This window comes from Notolepis coatsorum (assembly GCF_963971535.1).
Source record: "Notolepis coatsorum genome assembly, contig: SCAFFOLD_3678, whole genome shotgun sequence".
Classification (NCBI taxonomy): Eukaryota; Metazoa; Chordata; class Actinopteri; order Aulopiformes; family Paralepididae; genus Notolepis; species Notolepis coatsorum.
Genome location: NW_028172429.1, coordinates 1 through 15000, shown reverse-complemented (window position 1 = coordinate 15000; position 15000 = coordinate 1).

Below are 15000 nucleotides of genomic sequence, written 5' to 3'. Positions count from 1 at the left end.
ACCTTTAGAACCTCAAGCTGGTGTTCATCGGTGAGTTTAGAACCTTTAGAACATCAAGCTGGTGTCTATAGTGAGTATAGAACCTTTAGAACCTCAAGCTGGTGTCCATCGGTGAGTTTAGAACCTTTAGAACATCAATCTGGTGTCCATCGGTGAGTTTAGAACCTTTAGAACATCAAGCTGGTGTCTATCGGTGAGTTTAGAACCTCAAGCTGGTGTCTATAGTGAGTTTAGAACCTTTAGAACCTCAAGCTGGTGTCCATCGGTGAGTTTAGAACCTTTAGAACATCAAGCTGGTGTCTATAGTGAGTTTAGAACCTTTAGAACATCAAGCTGGTGTCCATCGGTGAGTTTAGAACCTTTAGAACATCAAGCTGGTGTCCATCGCTGAGTTTAGAACCTTTAGAACATCAAGCTGGTGTCCATCGGTGAGTTTAGAACCTTTAGAACATCAAGCTGGTGTCCATCGGTGAGTTTAGAACCTTTAGAACATCAAGCTGGTGTCCATCGGTGAGTTTAGAACCTTTAGAACATCAAGCTGGTGTCCATCGGTGAGTTTAGATACTTTAGAACCTTTAGAACCTCAAGCTGGTGTCCATCAGTGAGTTTAGAACCTTTAGAACATCAAGCTGGTGTCCATCGGTGAGTTTAGAACCTTTAGAACATCAAGCTGGTGTCTATAGTGAGTTTTGTTTTGATCTACGTCACATGACAGTGGTTCTGTATGATCCCCCTGAGATTGTGCTTCATACCGTAAGAAAAAGAACGAAGACCAAACACTACAAATGATACAATAATATACAACATACAAACTTTTTAATGCACAATTGCACAACAATGAGGTATAGGGGTGTGTCGAGGCGAGCGGCTGCCTGTATATGATGCTAGACTCACTGCTTCGAATGGGTTTAGTTTAGTTTTGGGGTACAGGGTGCCTGAATACTTTCGACAACAAATGTTTGTTTCCGCGTCTCTGATTGGCCCGCGCGTTTCTGGTCATGTGACATGTGCGCCAATCGTGGGACCGCAAGTTTCTACACTGGTTAAGCTTAGGCGCTCTTTCGAAGTTTGGTTAAGGTTAGAGTTTGTCTTGGAGCAGGGCGATAGAACGCCAGGTAGTTTGCAGGCTGTTCGACCCGGAAATAGGCGCAGAACTTGCTGTCCCACGATTGGCGCACATGTCACATGACCTGGCCAATCGGAACGCAAAACTCGAACGCGGAAACAAACATTTGTTGTCTAAAGTATTCACGCGTACAGGGTAGCTGTGGTTCTGACTGGTTTCTTTTGGTTGTACATTACATTTGTGTTTGGATGAGTTACATTTAGTTGAATCGGTGAATAAAGTGCGGTCGGCTACTGGGTTAGTCGTGGTTGAGTTGAGTGAACGTGCGGTCGGCTACTGGGTTAGTCGTGGTTGAGTTGAGTGAACGTGCTGTCGGCTACTGGGTTAGTCGTGGTTGAGTTGAGTGAACGTGCTGTCGGCTACTGGGTTAGTCGTGGTTGAGTTGAGTGAACGTGCGGTCGGCTACTGGGTTAGTCGTGGTTGAGTTGAGTGAACGTGCTGTCGGCTACTGGGTTAGTCGTGGTTGAGTTGAGTGAGTTCAGAATCACTGTCGCTAATAATAAAGTCCTGTTTCCGGAACCTTCTTCCCAGCCTCTAACAGGTTGTTGTTATACAGTCTACAGAATATGAATCACGCGAGTTCTGAACAAGTATCTCACACAGTGTTGAATTGTACCGTGGGAGTTTTTTGGGACTGGGTAGTATCTGGCTAGTTTAGTCACTCTACGCACACGCACACTAGTAGTCGGGAGAATGTCGGGAAACCGCGTGCCGCACCTTTTGTCCCCACCGCTTGTTTGCTGAAGGCTTGTTTATTAATGAAGGCTACTTGTATTAGTAGTTATTTATTCTCGGGGAGGCTGGCTGCCCCAGGGTTGCCCTCACTTCTCCTCTCGGCCGCGCTTGTTGTCGCTAAAACTAGAATCTGATGTCATCACTGTTGGTGTAAATCACTGAATCGCACGCGGAGTATTAGTCGCGTGTCCAGAGACCACCAACTATCAAACATTCTGCAATTCTGTGCAAAGCCTTGTCCTGTGTGTGTGGTGTATATGTGTGTGTGTGGAGTAATTGTGTATTGTATATGTGTGCGTGTGCAGTTCTGTGTGTGCAGTGACTGTATTGTATCTATTCGGGTGTGCATTGTGCAATAACTGTTGTATCTGTTTGGGTGTGTGTGTGCAGTAACTGTATTGTGTGTGTGCGTGCGTGGTAAATTGGTGATGAAAGTGGTGTGTCAATAGAAGTGTGTCAGCAGCACTGAGACGCCCTGAGTCACAGGAAGTAGCCTTCATTCTAATGATGCAACAGTTCAGCTAGGTACCTACACACACACACACACACACGCATCGATGCACACCTAACACACACACACACACATGCCCTGAGACATGCACAAGGTTAACCATTAACCTCCCGACGCCCACTGATAAGCCCTTCACACACATTCTCGGCCTATTCTCAATGAGGGACACACACACACACACACACACACAGGGCCTTACCATGGTAAGGGGATGACATCATCTCTTAGATGTCTGTGGTTTGGCTGGTTCAGGTTGGTAACCCCAGGTGTGTGTGTGGGTGTGTGTGTGTGTGTGTGTGTGTGTGTGGGCTCGGTGAGAACTGGTAAGCCAGAGGAATCTTGTCTCCTGGCCAGGAGTTATTTTTTCCCCCTCTTCACATTTGAACACAAAGACAGGAAGCATCATTTGGTTCCAAGCTGGAGATTTAAACGCAATTAAAAGGTTTACTTAAGGGTTCCTGTGTGTGCTGTTTGGTAGCGGTGTTGGTAGGGGGGTGTAACGATGCGACCTCACAACGATTAATTTCGATTACGATTATTCAGGCAACCATTCAATGCATCATGAAATCTCTTCATTTGACCACGATTCGATACATTTTCTATCAGTTAATTCCCCAAAAAAAATTTAATACACAAATGTGGCTGCAGGGGGAACTGATTCACTCAGCATGAATGGACTATAGGTCAATAAAAACATAAATAAAAATAAAAATGCAGTTGAATCGTCACATTAGAATCGATGCATTTCGATGCCTAGTTACACCCCTAGGTGTTAGTGTAGTGTTTGGTAGCTCTGTCTACTCTTGTATTTTTTTGTTGGACAGACAGCGTTAACGTTAAGTAATAGCCTACCTTCTGTAAATGTTCTATCCGATCACTGTAGTTATTTGGTATGGTATGGTTTATTTCTTAATCCCAGAGGGGAAACATGGTTTGCCACCAGAGCGAATACACATATACAAACATGAAAGACACAGTTACATGATACAATACACTACAGCAGTGGTCACCAACCTGTCGATCGCGATCGACTGGTCGATCTTTGAGACTTTCCCTTTGATGTGAAAAGTGATGCTGCATAAGATTACTGCACTTAGCACTGACTGAGAAAGTACACATTACAGTTCTACTTTGACAAACATATTTACAATTAGCATTTTATAATGTTAATAATATGAGTCTACATTACAGTTCTACTTTTGTTTTGATGTGAAAAGTGATGCTGCATAAGATGACTGCACTTAGCACTGACTGAGAAAGTACACATTACAGTTCTACTTTGACGTTTTAATGTTGGACCAAAGCATTGCATGTAATTAGAATACAGGCAAATAAAAGTAATTTAGTTTAAAGTACAATCTTGGCTGTCTTTTTCTCTCAACGCTTCAATAGGTAGATCTTGCCTTCACCAAAAAAAAAAAAAAAATGATCTTGGGCTTAAAGGTTGGTGACCACTGCACTACAGGATACACAACACAATAGGAGAGCCTCTTATCACAGTGCTATCGGTGTTTGTTAAAATCTTTTACCGCAGCAGGTACAAAGGACCTTCTCAATCGCTCAGTAGAGCATTGATTGAGGCATCAGCAATCTGTTACTAAATGAGCTTTCGCAGAGCATCGAAAATACTAAACAGTGGGTGCCTTCAAAAGATAAAATGGTGTTCAGTTTAGTCCTGGTTCGCTTGGCTATGGTGATCTCCAGGGAATCAGGAGGAAGGCCAATCACTGAGCCAGCCTTTTTAATGATTTTATTTATACGTTTTTTGTCCGAAACAGTGATGCTGCCCCCCCCCAGCAGAGAACAGCATTGAACAGGACATTAGCCAGGATACCATGGTAGAATACATAGAGAGAAGTGACCTGCTGATGTCGAAAGAACGAAGTTTTCTCAGATGAAAGAGCAGAGACTGGGCTTTTTTAAACACATTTATTGCGTCGCTCAAACATACTTTTGCTGGTCTGGACTGAGCTTCTCACATCGAGCTTTCACTGCTGCAGGCCAGGGTTTAACGTTTATAATGTTGTCAGACTTAAGTATTGCCAACATATTTTACAAATTAGAGTTTTGATTTGATGAATGTAGGCAGTGATCTGCAAACATTTAACTAAATGGTTTTATATAAAACGACTGCTTGACTGAGGGGCTGAGTGGACTGTCTGGTAGGTAGACTGTTATGTAGATTATTTGGTAGACTGTTATGTAGATTATTTGGTAGACTGTTATGTAGATTATTTGGTAGACTGTTATGTAGATTATTTGGTAGATTTATGTAGATTATTTGGTAGACTGTTATGTAGATTATTTGGTAGACTTATGTAGATTATTTGGTAGATTTATGTAGATTATTTGGTAGATTTATGTAGATTATTTGCTAGACTGTTATGTCGATTATTTGCTAGACTGTTATGTCGATTATTTGCTAGATTTATGTAGATTATTTGGTAGACCTGACACCACTATCCATGGAGAACACTCCACCAGTTCTGGCTGGTGTAGAGAAGAGCAGCAGGGCAAGCTGTGGTGGATCCCCTACCTCTAAATGAGGATTTGAATCACTAACATTTACTTTGATTCTACAGTAGGTTTAACATCCCTTGAAACCATAGGTTATATACCCAGCTCATGATCAACAGTGACATATTTCAACAATAAATGTTCAGTGGATTGCACTGTGCAACATCTCCATTATAATCTGATCAAAGTTTGTTTCGTGTTTGATATATCTTTGGGGAATGTTGACTGTAGGAGCCAAAGCTATATTGTATATGTTTATTTTTATAACCTTACATTGACACGGCATTAGGAATATTGATTGGATTTAGATAAAGTCATTGAACAGTCTTTTTATAATAGCACATTCTAGAACATTTGTGATATCACAGTATGATGTCATGACTGAACATTCTAGAACATTTGTGATGTCACAGTATGATGTCATGATCGAACGTTCTGGAACATTTGTGATGTCACCGTATGATGTCATGACCGAACGTTCTAGAACATTCGTGATGTCACCGTATGATGTCATAACCGAACATTAATCATTTAACTTAAATGTAAAAAATATCAGTGTTTTGTTTTTTGGTGTGCTTCTTATTCTAGGTGTTCAGGTTGCCTGATTTGTTAAAACATGCACATGTACCTCAATTTGAAATGCCTGCAGTTTACCATGAGATAATATAAAAGGAACTAGGGATGGCACCAATCCGATACTCAGTATCGGTATTGATCCGATACTGGCCAAATTCACAGGATTGGATATTTTTCCGATCCGATACAGACCGTAAAGCATGCCATCACGTGAACAGTAGTAGCGTGACAACAACGTTAGCATTAACTAAACGTAAGTCAACTTGTTAGCAGCGCGCCGCGATCATGTCAGCTGTGTGGAGTTATTTTAAGCTCAAAGAAGAGAAAGGCAAAACAGCATGTGGTGTTATGCTAATGTGTGTGCATTAATACGACACAGAGTACAGGCCACCGTACTGGGGTCACAGACAGGTACACAAGGCAGAGTAGACTAAGAGCGGATAATAACGGACCTATATGGTGGAGCTAACAGAATGAAGACGCGCACAAACAAATACAGAGGACTCGCATGTATACTTGTGGAATAACACGACACAGCCAAGTGTAATATCTGCGACGCAAGTATTTCTAGGGGTGGCAGCAACACTGGAAACTTCAACACCACACAACACTTGCAGATTAATCATGGAAAGGGAGTATGCAGAGTTCAGTGCAACGAATGCCAAGAGGAAAAGTTTTGTCGCAGCAGCTAACATAGCTGGAAACCATTCAGAAGCGAGAGAAACTCCCTGCAGACAGTAACAAAGCAAAGCTGAAGAAAACCGAGAAAATAACCATTTATTGTGCTGGACGACCAGCTCCTTTCTGTTGTTGAAAATGTAGATTTCCGACGCTTAGCCTCACTTCATGTTGCCAAACAGTCATTATCTCTGACACGGCTATCTCAAATAGGTACAATGTTGTGTTTCTTTTTCAAATTTAGCCAAGAGTAAAGACCCTAACCCTATCAAAACGGCAGTCAAAGTGTATATTTTCAGCACTATGTTTGTATACCAATGATTGGAAACTCTCCACGCATTGTACCGGTAAACAGACGTTTTAGACGTGAGGACAGGAAGCCGCCATGGAATCGCTGTAGTCTTATTAACGTATTAACTAAATAATTTGAACAAAATAAAAAGCAGCAGCACTATTGCATAACTGAGTCATGTGTGGTATGTATTTCTTCCTTTAGGGGAGTTTTTGATTTGGCTTTTTTTTTTTTATAGATGGCTAGGTTAAACACAGGTTTTTGTTTTTTAAGAGTATCGGATGGGTATCGGTATTGGCAGATACTCAAGGCTGTGATATCAGTATCGGACATGAATAAGTTGTATCGTGCCATCCCTAAAAGGAACTGATACAACTGTGTTGTAGTTGTTTAGCGTTGATTTCATCCATGCAACTATGTTGGTGGTTATTGTTTATTGACTATAGAACTGTGTTGGTGTTTAATTTTTATTCCATACATACAACTCTGTTTACCTTTTTATTATTGACTTAAATTGTTAATCCCTGTCCAATGTGACTACCATCACAAAAGTGATGCTACTTAATCCACCTTCTCGCTCTCATACATTGACAAAACCAATGATGATATGAGGACATGAAAATGGACATTTGTGAAATGTTCAAGTTCCTGAAGCATGTGTATTGCACTTTAACTTTTTGAATGTTTAATGTTTTTAACATTTGTGATATTTGAATGTTCCTGACGAAGCTTGTAACCTACCGTGCCAAATGATTGACGGAGCTAGAGCCCCGGGAGTCAGTGTTGTATTTGTACAACACTGTGTACTTCGGCGCACACCTCACATATCGGCATGTAGCATGTTGGCAAGCGAACTGTTTTCCTCTGAAACTTTGAAAACGTCCCACATTACCGACGACGCCATGTTTGTTTACCATGGCATGAGAAAGGGAGAGCTGGATTTGTGAAAAACTCCCTCTTCCTAAACCACACGCTATCAGTCGTACCACAGTACTGGCAAAACGGGAGGAGCCTACAGTAAAAACAAACGCCCTTCATCCCAATCCACCCACACCGCATTTCTTTTAACCAAAGAATGTATTATATATTATCGGAGCTATCAATAATGTTATCGGGATGACGTCATAATTGCTGATATCGGCCCGATAATTATCGTGCATCCCTATAAATTAAAACCCTGCATGTATCGGAAATTAAGAGTTGGACAATATCGGTAAAAAAGCCAATATCGAACATCCGTAATCACAATGGATCCAGAACAAAAACTACCATGAAATCCACATTATGCAACATCCCAGACTTCCCCCGATGAAGATGAGTCACGACTCACTAAAAACCCAGCAACAGGGGGAAAGCACCACAGGCGACGTGGAGGAGAGAGACCTCAGATGGGATGTTCAAAGGGGGGATCCCCCAACAGGCTGTCGGTGATATTATAGTGTTGCTATGGATGATGGATGGATGGAGAATAGAACAAGTGAATAATTGGTATGTATGCAAGTGTGTGTATATAGACATGTAATAAAACACATATGGTAGCAATAGTATCTAAAGTACATAAGAACATATTGAAATAGAAATAAAATGGAGCAAAAAAACCACAGGAATACGAGCTATGGTATGAAAATAAGATGAAAACAACAGTAGGATAGAGACATGCTAGTGATCAGCCAATCGACCAATTCAGTTGATTGACTTATCAACTGAATACCATCAAAGATACTCGTGCCCTAAAGATAAAGATAAAAGTGCTCAATGAAGAAACCCACTCCCATTGCCAAAAGAAAGTCTAACATGCCTATAAATACCATGGCGTTACAAACTACAACTGTATTCCGTGGCCCATAACGGCCCCAAACTGCATGGCCAACTTCAACAGAGCCATGTACAATAAGTTAATTTATGCTTTATTAATCCCAGTGGGGAGATATTCCTCTGCATGAAATAATATACAGATATTTCATGTTCACTGTGAACATATGACCCACATTTTCTCCGTCACGCCGGGTGAACTTCGTGCACGCATGTCTTCACCTCCGCCCTCCGCCAAGCACCACCTTCAGCTACGCTGCGTCTTCTCAGTGACTCCACGCGCTCGCATCATTCACCTCTACACCTTCGGGGACGGAGCTTTCAGCGTGGCAGCCCCCACCCTCTGGAACTCTCTCCCCGCAGAACTCTGCAGCTCCCACCCTCTGGAACTCCCTCCCTGCAGAACTCTGCAGCTCCCACCCTCTGGAACTCCCTCCCCGCAGAACTCTGCAGCTCCCACCCTCTGGAACTCCCTCCCCGCAGAACTCTGCAGCTCCCACCCTCTGGAACTCCCTCCCCGCAGAACTCTGCAGCTCCCACCCTCTGGAACTCCCTCCCCGCAGAACTCTGCAGCTCCCACCCTCTGGAACTCCCTCCCAGCAGAACTCTGCAGCTCCCACCCTCTGGAACTCCCTCCCTGCAGAACTCTGCAGCTCCCACCCTCTGGAACTCCCTCCCTGCAGAACTCTGCAGCTCCCACCCTCTGGAACTCCCTCCCAGCAGAACTCTGCAGCTCTCACCCTCTGGAACTCCCTCCCCGCAGAACTCTGCAGCTCCCACCCTCTGGAACTCCCTCCCCGCAGAACTCTGCAGCTCCCACCCTCTGGAGCTCCCTCCCCAGCAGAACTCTGCAGCCCCCCCCCCCGCTCTGGAACTCCCTCCCAGCAGAACTCTGCAGCTCCCACCCTCTGGAACTCCCTCCCTGCAGAACTCTGCAGCTCCCACCCTCTGGAACTCCCTCCCTGCAGAACTCTGCAGCTCCCACCCTCTGGAACTCCCTCCCTGCAGAACTCTGCAGCTCCCACCCTCTGGAACTCCCTCCCTGCAGAACTCTGCAGCTCCCACCCTCTGGAACTCCCTCCCCGCAGAACTCCGCAGCTCCCACCCTCTGGAACTCCCTCCCCGCAGAACTCTGCAGCTCCCACCCTCTGGAACTCCCTCCCCGCAGAACTCTGCAGCTCCCCCCGCTCTGGAACTCCCTCCCCGCAGAACTCTGCAGCTCCCACCCTCTGGAACTCCCTCCCTGCAGAACTCTGCAGCTCCCACCCTCTGGAACTCCCTCCCCGCAGAACTCTGCAGCTCCCACCCTCTGGAACTCCCTCCCCGCAGAACTCTGCAGCTCCCACCCTCTGGAACTCCCTCCCCGCAGAACTCTGCAGCTCCCACCCTCTGGAACTCCCTCCCCGCAGAACTCTGCAGCTCCCACCCTCTGGAACTCCCTCCCAGCAGAACTCTGCAGCTCCCACCCTCTGGAACTCCCTCCCTGCAGAACTCTGCAGCTCCCACCCTCTGGAACTCCCTCCCCGCAGAACTCTGCAGCTCCCCCCGCTCTGGAACTCCCTCCCCGCAGAACTCTGCAGCTCCCACCCTCTGGAACTCCCTCCCTGCAGAACTCTGCAGCTCCCACCCTCTGGAACTCCCTCCCCGCAGAACTCTGCAGCTCCCACCCTCTGGAACTCCCTCCCAGCAGAACTCTGCAGCTCCCACCCTCTGGAACTCCCTCCCCGCAGAACTCTGCAGCTCCCACCCTCTGGAACTCCCTCCCAGCAGAACTCTGCAGCTCCCACCCTCTGGAACTCCCTCCCTGCAGAACTCTGCAGCTCCCACCCTCTGGAACTCCCTCCCCGCAGAACTCTGCAGCTCCCACCCTCTGGAACTCCCTCCCCGCAGAACTCTGCAGCTCCCACCCTCTGGAACTCCCTCCCCGCAGAACTCTGCAGCTCCCACCCTCTGGAACTCCCTCCCCGCAGAACTCTGCAGCTCCCACCCTCTGGAGCTCCCTCCCTGCAGAACTCTGCAGCTCCCACCCTCTGGAACTCCCTCCCCGCAGAACTCTGCAGCTCCCACCCTCTGGAACTCCCTCCCAGCAGAACTCTGCAGCTCCCACCCTCTGGAACTCCCTCCCCGCAGAACTCTGCAGCTCCCACCCTCTGGAACTCCCTCCCAGCAGAACTCTGCAGCTCCCACCCTCTGGAACTCCCTCCCTGCAGAACTCTGCAGCTCCCACCCTCTGGAACTCCCTCCCCGCAGAACTCTGCAGCTCCCACCCTCTGGAACTCCCTCCCCGCAGAACTCTGCAGCTCCCACCCTCTGGAACTCCCTCCCTGCAGAACTCTGCAGCTCCCACCCTCTGGAACTCCCTCCCTGCAGAACTCTGCAGCTCCCACCCTCTGGAACTCCCTCCCCGCAGAACTCTGCAGCTCCCACCCTCTGGAGCTCCCTCCCTGCAGAACTCTGCAGCTCCCACCCTCTGGAACTCCCTCCCTGCAGAACTCTGCAGCTCCCACCCTCTGGAACTCCCTCCCTGCAGAACTCTGCAGCTCCCACCCTCTGGAACTCCCTCCCTGCAGAACTCTGCAGCTCCCACCCTCTGGAACTCCCTCCCTGCAGAACTCTGCAGCTCCCACCCTCTGGAACTCCCTCCCTGCAGAACTCTGCAGCTCCCACCCTCTGGAACTCCCTCCCTGCAGAACTCTGCAGCTCCCCCCGCTCTGGAACTCCCTCCCCGCAGAACTCTGCAGCTCCCACCCTCTGGAACTCCCTCCTCGCAGAACTCTGCAGCTCCCACCCTCTGGAACTCCCTCCCTGCAGAACTCTGCAGCTCCCACCCTCTGGAACTCCCTCCCCGCAGAACTCTGCAGCTCCCACCCTCTGGAACTCCCTCCCCGCAGAACTCTGCAGCTCCCACCCTCTGGAACTCCCTCCCAGCAGAACTCCGCAGCTCCCACCCTCTGGAGCTCCCTCCCCGCAGAACTCAGCAGCTCCCACCCTCTGGAACTCCCTCCCTGCAGAACTCTGCAGCTCCCACCCTCTGGAACTCCCTCCCTGCAGAACTCTGCAGCTCCCACCCTCTGGAACTCCCTCCCTGCAGAACTCTGCAGCTCCCACCCTCTGGAACTCCCTCCCTGCAGAACTCTGCAGCTCCCACCCTCTGGAACTCCCTCCCTGCAGAACTCTGCAGCTCCCACCCTCTGGAACTCCCTCCCAGCAGAACTCTGCAGCTCCCACCCTCTGGAACTCCCTCCCCGCAGAACTCTGCAGCTCCCACCCTCTGGAACTCCCTCCCCGCCGAACTCTGCAGCTCCCACCCTCTGGAACTCCCTCCCCGCAGAACTCTGCAGCTCCCACCCTCTGGAACTCCCTCCCTGCAGAACTCTGCAGCTCCCACCCTCTGGAACTCCCTCCCAGCAGAACTCTGCAGCTCCCACCCTCTGGAACTCCCCCCCTGCAGAACTCTGCAGCTCCCACCCTCTGGAACTCCCTCCCTGCAGAACTCTGCAGCTCCCACCCTCTGGAACTCCCTCCCTGCAGAACTCTGCAGCTCCCACCCTCTGGAACTCCCTCCCTGCAGAACTCTGCAGCTCCCACCCTCTGGAACTCCCTCCCCGCAGAACTCTGCAGCTCCCACCCTCTGGAACTCCCTCCCTGCAGAACTCTGCAGCTCCCACCCTCTGGAGCTCCCTCCCTGCAGAACTCTGCAGCTCCCACCCTCTGGAACTCCCTCCCCGCAGAACTCTGCAGCTCCCACCCTCTGGAACTCCCTCCCTGCAGAACTCTGCAGCTCCCACCCTCTGGAACTCCCTCCCCGCAGAACTCTGCAGCTCCCACCCTCTGGAACTCCCTCCCTGCAGAACTCTGCAGCTCCCACCCTCTGGAACTCCCTCCCCGCAGAACTCTGCAGCTCCCACCCTCTGGAACTCCCTCCCCGCAGAACTCTGCAGCTCCCACCCTCTGGAACTCCCTCCCCGCAGAACTCTGCAGCTCCCACCCTCTGGAACTCCCTCCCCGCAGAACTCTGCAGCTCCCACCCTCTGGAACTCCCTCCCCGCAGAACTCTGCAGCTCCCACCCTCTGGAACTCCCTCCCTGCAGAACTCCGCACCGCCCCAACTCTGGACTCATTAAAAAAAACTGCTCAAAACCCACCTCTTCAACTTGGCCTTTAACCCCTAATCTCTGACTTTATATGTTGTGTCTGTCCACTATGTCCGTTACTTTGTTAGGGGGGGGAATATGTAAAGCGCCCTTGGGTCCCTTGAAAGGCGCTATATAAAATGAAGTCATCATTATTATTACACTCTACTAGTGGTGTATTTTAATCCATATAGACTTATATTACTTCATGTACCTCAGACCTGTGTGTGTGTGTGTTGGTAGAGATGCTGTCACATCGATCTAGTGGCTGGCTGTGTGTGTGGAGGGAGGGGCTGCTGCTGGCTGACTGAGAATAGACTGAGGTTAGTTTGATGTTGGGGTGTGTTGGTGCACACATGCATGTGTCCTGCCTCTCCCATGTATGTATATTAGTGCGTGTGTGTGTGTGTGTGTGTGTGTGTGTGTGGGCCCAGTAGTGATGTCAAGGCAGGGTTGATTTTCCACTGAGCAGAGGAAATGACTAGTTAGTTCCCTGGGAGAGAGAGAGAGAGAGAGGGAGATGGGGGAGAGAGAGAGAGAGAGAGAGAGAGAGAGAGAGGGAGATGGGAGAGAGAGACACACTTTAACACACTTTATATTGATTGGTAAAGAGATTTGCACTACAACTCATACCTCATTGCACCTCACCCTACCTCGTTCCATTTCTGCATTGTACTGTATTGTTGTAACTCTGTTACCTTTTCTGTATGTATGTATATTGAACACTTTTGTTTACACTTGTCTATGTACTTTTGACTTTCTATTTTATACTTATCTATTTTTATCTAGCACACTCTCGCAAAACAGAAAAGCATTTCATATAAAAAGTATTCTGTATTTTTTTGTATGACGACTAATAAACAAACTTGAGATGGGAGAGAGAGAGGGCAGAGGGAGGGGAGAGAAATGGGAGAGGGAGAGGGGAGAGAGAGGGGGTAGAGTGATGGGAGAGGGGAGAGAGAAATGGGAGAGAGAGGGGGTAGAGCGATGGGAGAGGGAGAGGGGAGAGAGAGAGGGGGTAGACGGTGGGAGAGGGGAGAGAGAAATGGGAGAGAAGGAGACTGGATCAGTAAGTCTGTAATGACTCAGAAAGTCTTGTTGTTATATAGACTATTCTTCTGAATACGTCACAACATGTCAGTCAGTAAGTCATGACCTCCTCCTCCTCTCTTCCTTCCTTCTCACCGTTTGTAATCGTGTTTAGTCTTTGGGAGAGATGGAGTGAGATAGACGGAGAGAGAGAGAGACTGTTAGTCAGACAGACGGGCAGTTAACCCCTTCACTGCAGCACTACAGAAGGTTAACCCTTTACTATCACACATAGTAAAGGGTTAACCTTCTGTAGTGTGGCAGTGAAAGGGTTAAGTCGGACGGACGGACGGGAGGAATAGGGTGGTGTTGTGTTCCAGGGTAGCAACTGATGACCACATGCCTCACCTCCGTGTTAACGGTCTGACCGAGCGGGTGGGGGAGGGTGGGGGGTCAGCTGGCCGTCTAGCTGGTGTTGGGAGGAGGAAGGTATTATCTACCGCTTGTCTCCGTCTGTGCCGTGGAGGGGATTCTCGTGCCCTGACCTGGATTGAACTCGGGGGGGGGGTGGGGGGGTAGGAAGAGAGAAACTCATTGGAACCGTTTCACACAGAACATCCGACTCTGAAATAGAGCCATTGTTAATAAGAAAAAGGTTAATGGCCGAAAGCGCAGATGGCCGGGACCTAAACATCGTCACCACCACCGGGGGGGGGGGGGGGGGGGGGTCTGAACTGAGACCCTCTTGTTGTCCCCCCGGTGGACGGTGCAACGCAGCACGCCGGGCTCAATTAAATAATAAAAGAGCACTTTTTATTGACTATTTATAACGCCGTGTCCAATTAAGCCACGAGCCAGACGGCCTGGTGTTGAGATGACTGGGGACGTTTGTTCCTGAGTGACTCACTGGGAGACGCTGGTTACAGAGAGAGGCATCGTTTTGATCACCAGTGACTCACTGGTTAGAGAGAGAGACATAATTTGCAGATATGAAATATAAACGCCTAGTTTGATAAGGCTCTGGCTCTCCCTGACAGACGCCATTCACATACGTCTCAGCTCGTCACTCTGTTAAACCCGGCCGATGTTGCTCTCAGATCAGAGCTTTGCATGTTTGACTGGAAAGCTGCAGATTTTCTCTCGATGGATGGTCAGACCTCAACATTTGAATAAACGGAGAAATCCTAACTCTGTCCTGTCTCCACATGTTAATCACTGAATGTAATGATTTTGAATTGGATCTTGTGGCATTGATTTTGATATTGGGATCGAGTGCCTTGCTCAAGAACACATAATTTGCTGTCTCGGTTGAGTCTCGGACTTTAACCTGTGGTGTTGTTGTCACATGGTGTCTATAACCAGCAGGTCACTCTTATTCAACATGTTTGAAAGGGCATTGTACAAGACGAGGAATAACATTTCGTTTTTATTATCCAATTTTTTTTTTATCCACTTTTTCTCCCATTTTTCTATATTTTCTCCCATCCCAATTTCGTATCATCCAATTCAACCTTCCCCTGTCACGACGAACGGGACGCTGTTTCTTGCCTCCCACAAGCCGGGCTGCAATGTGGACTAAGTCATACATGGC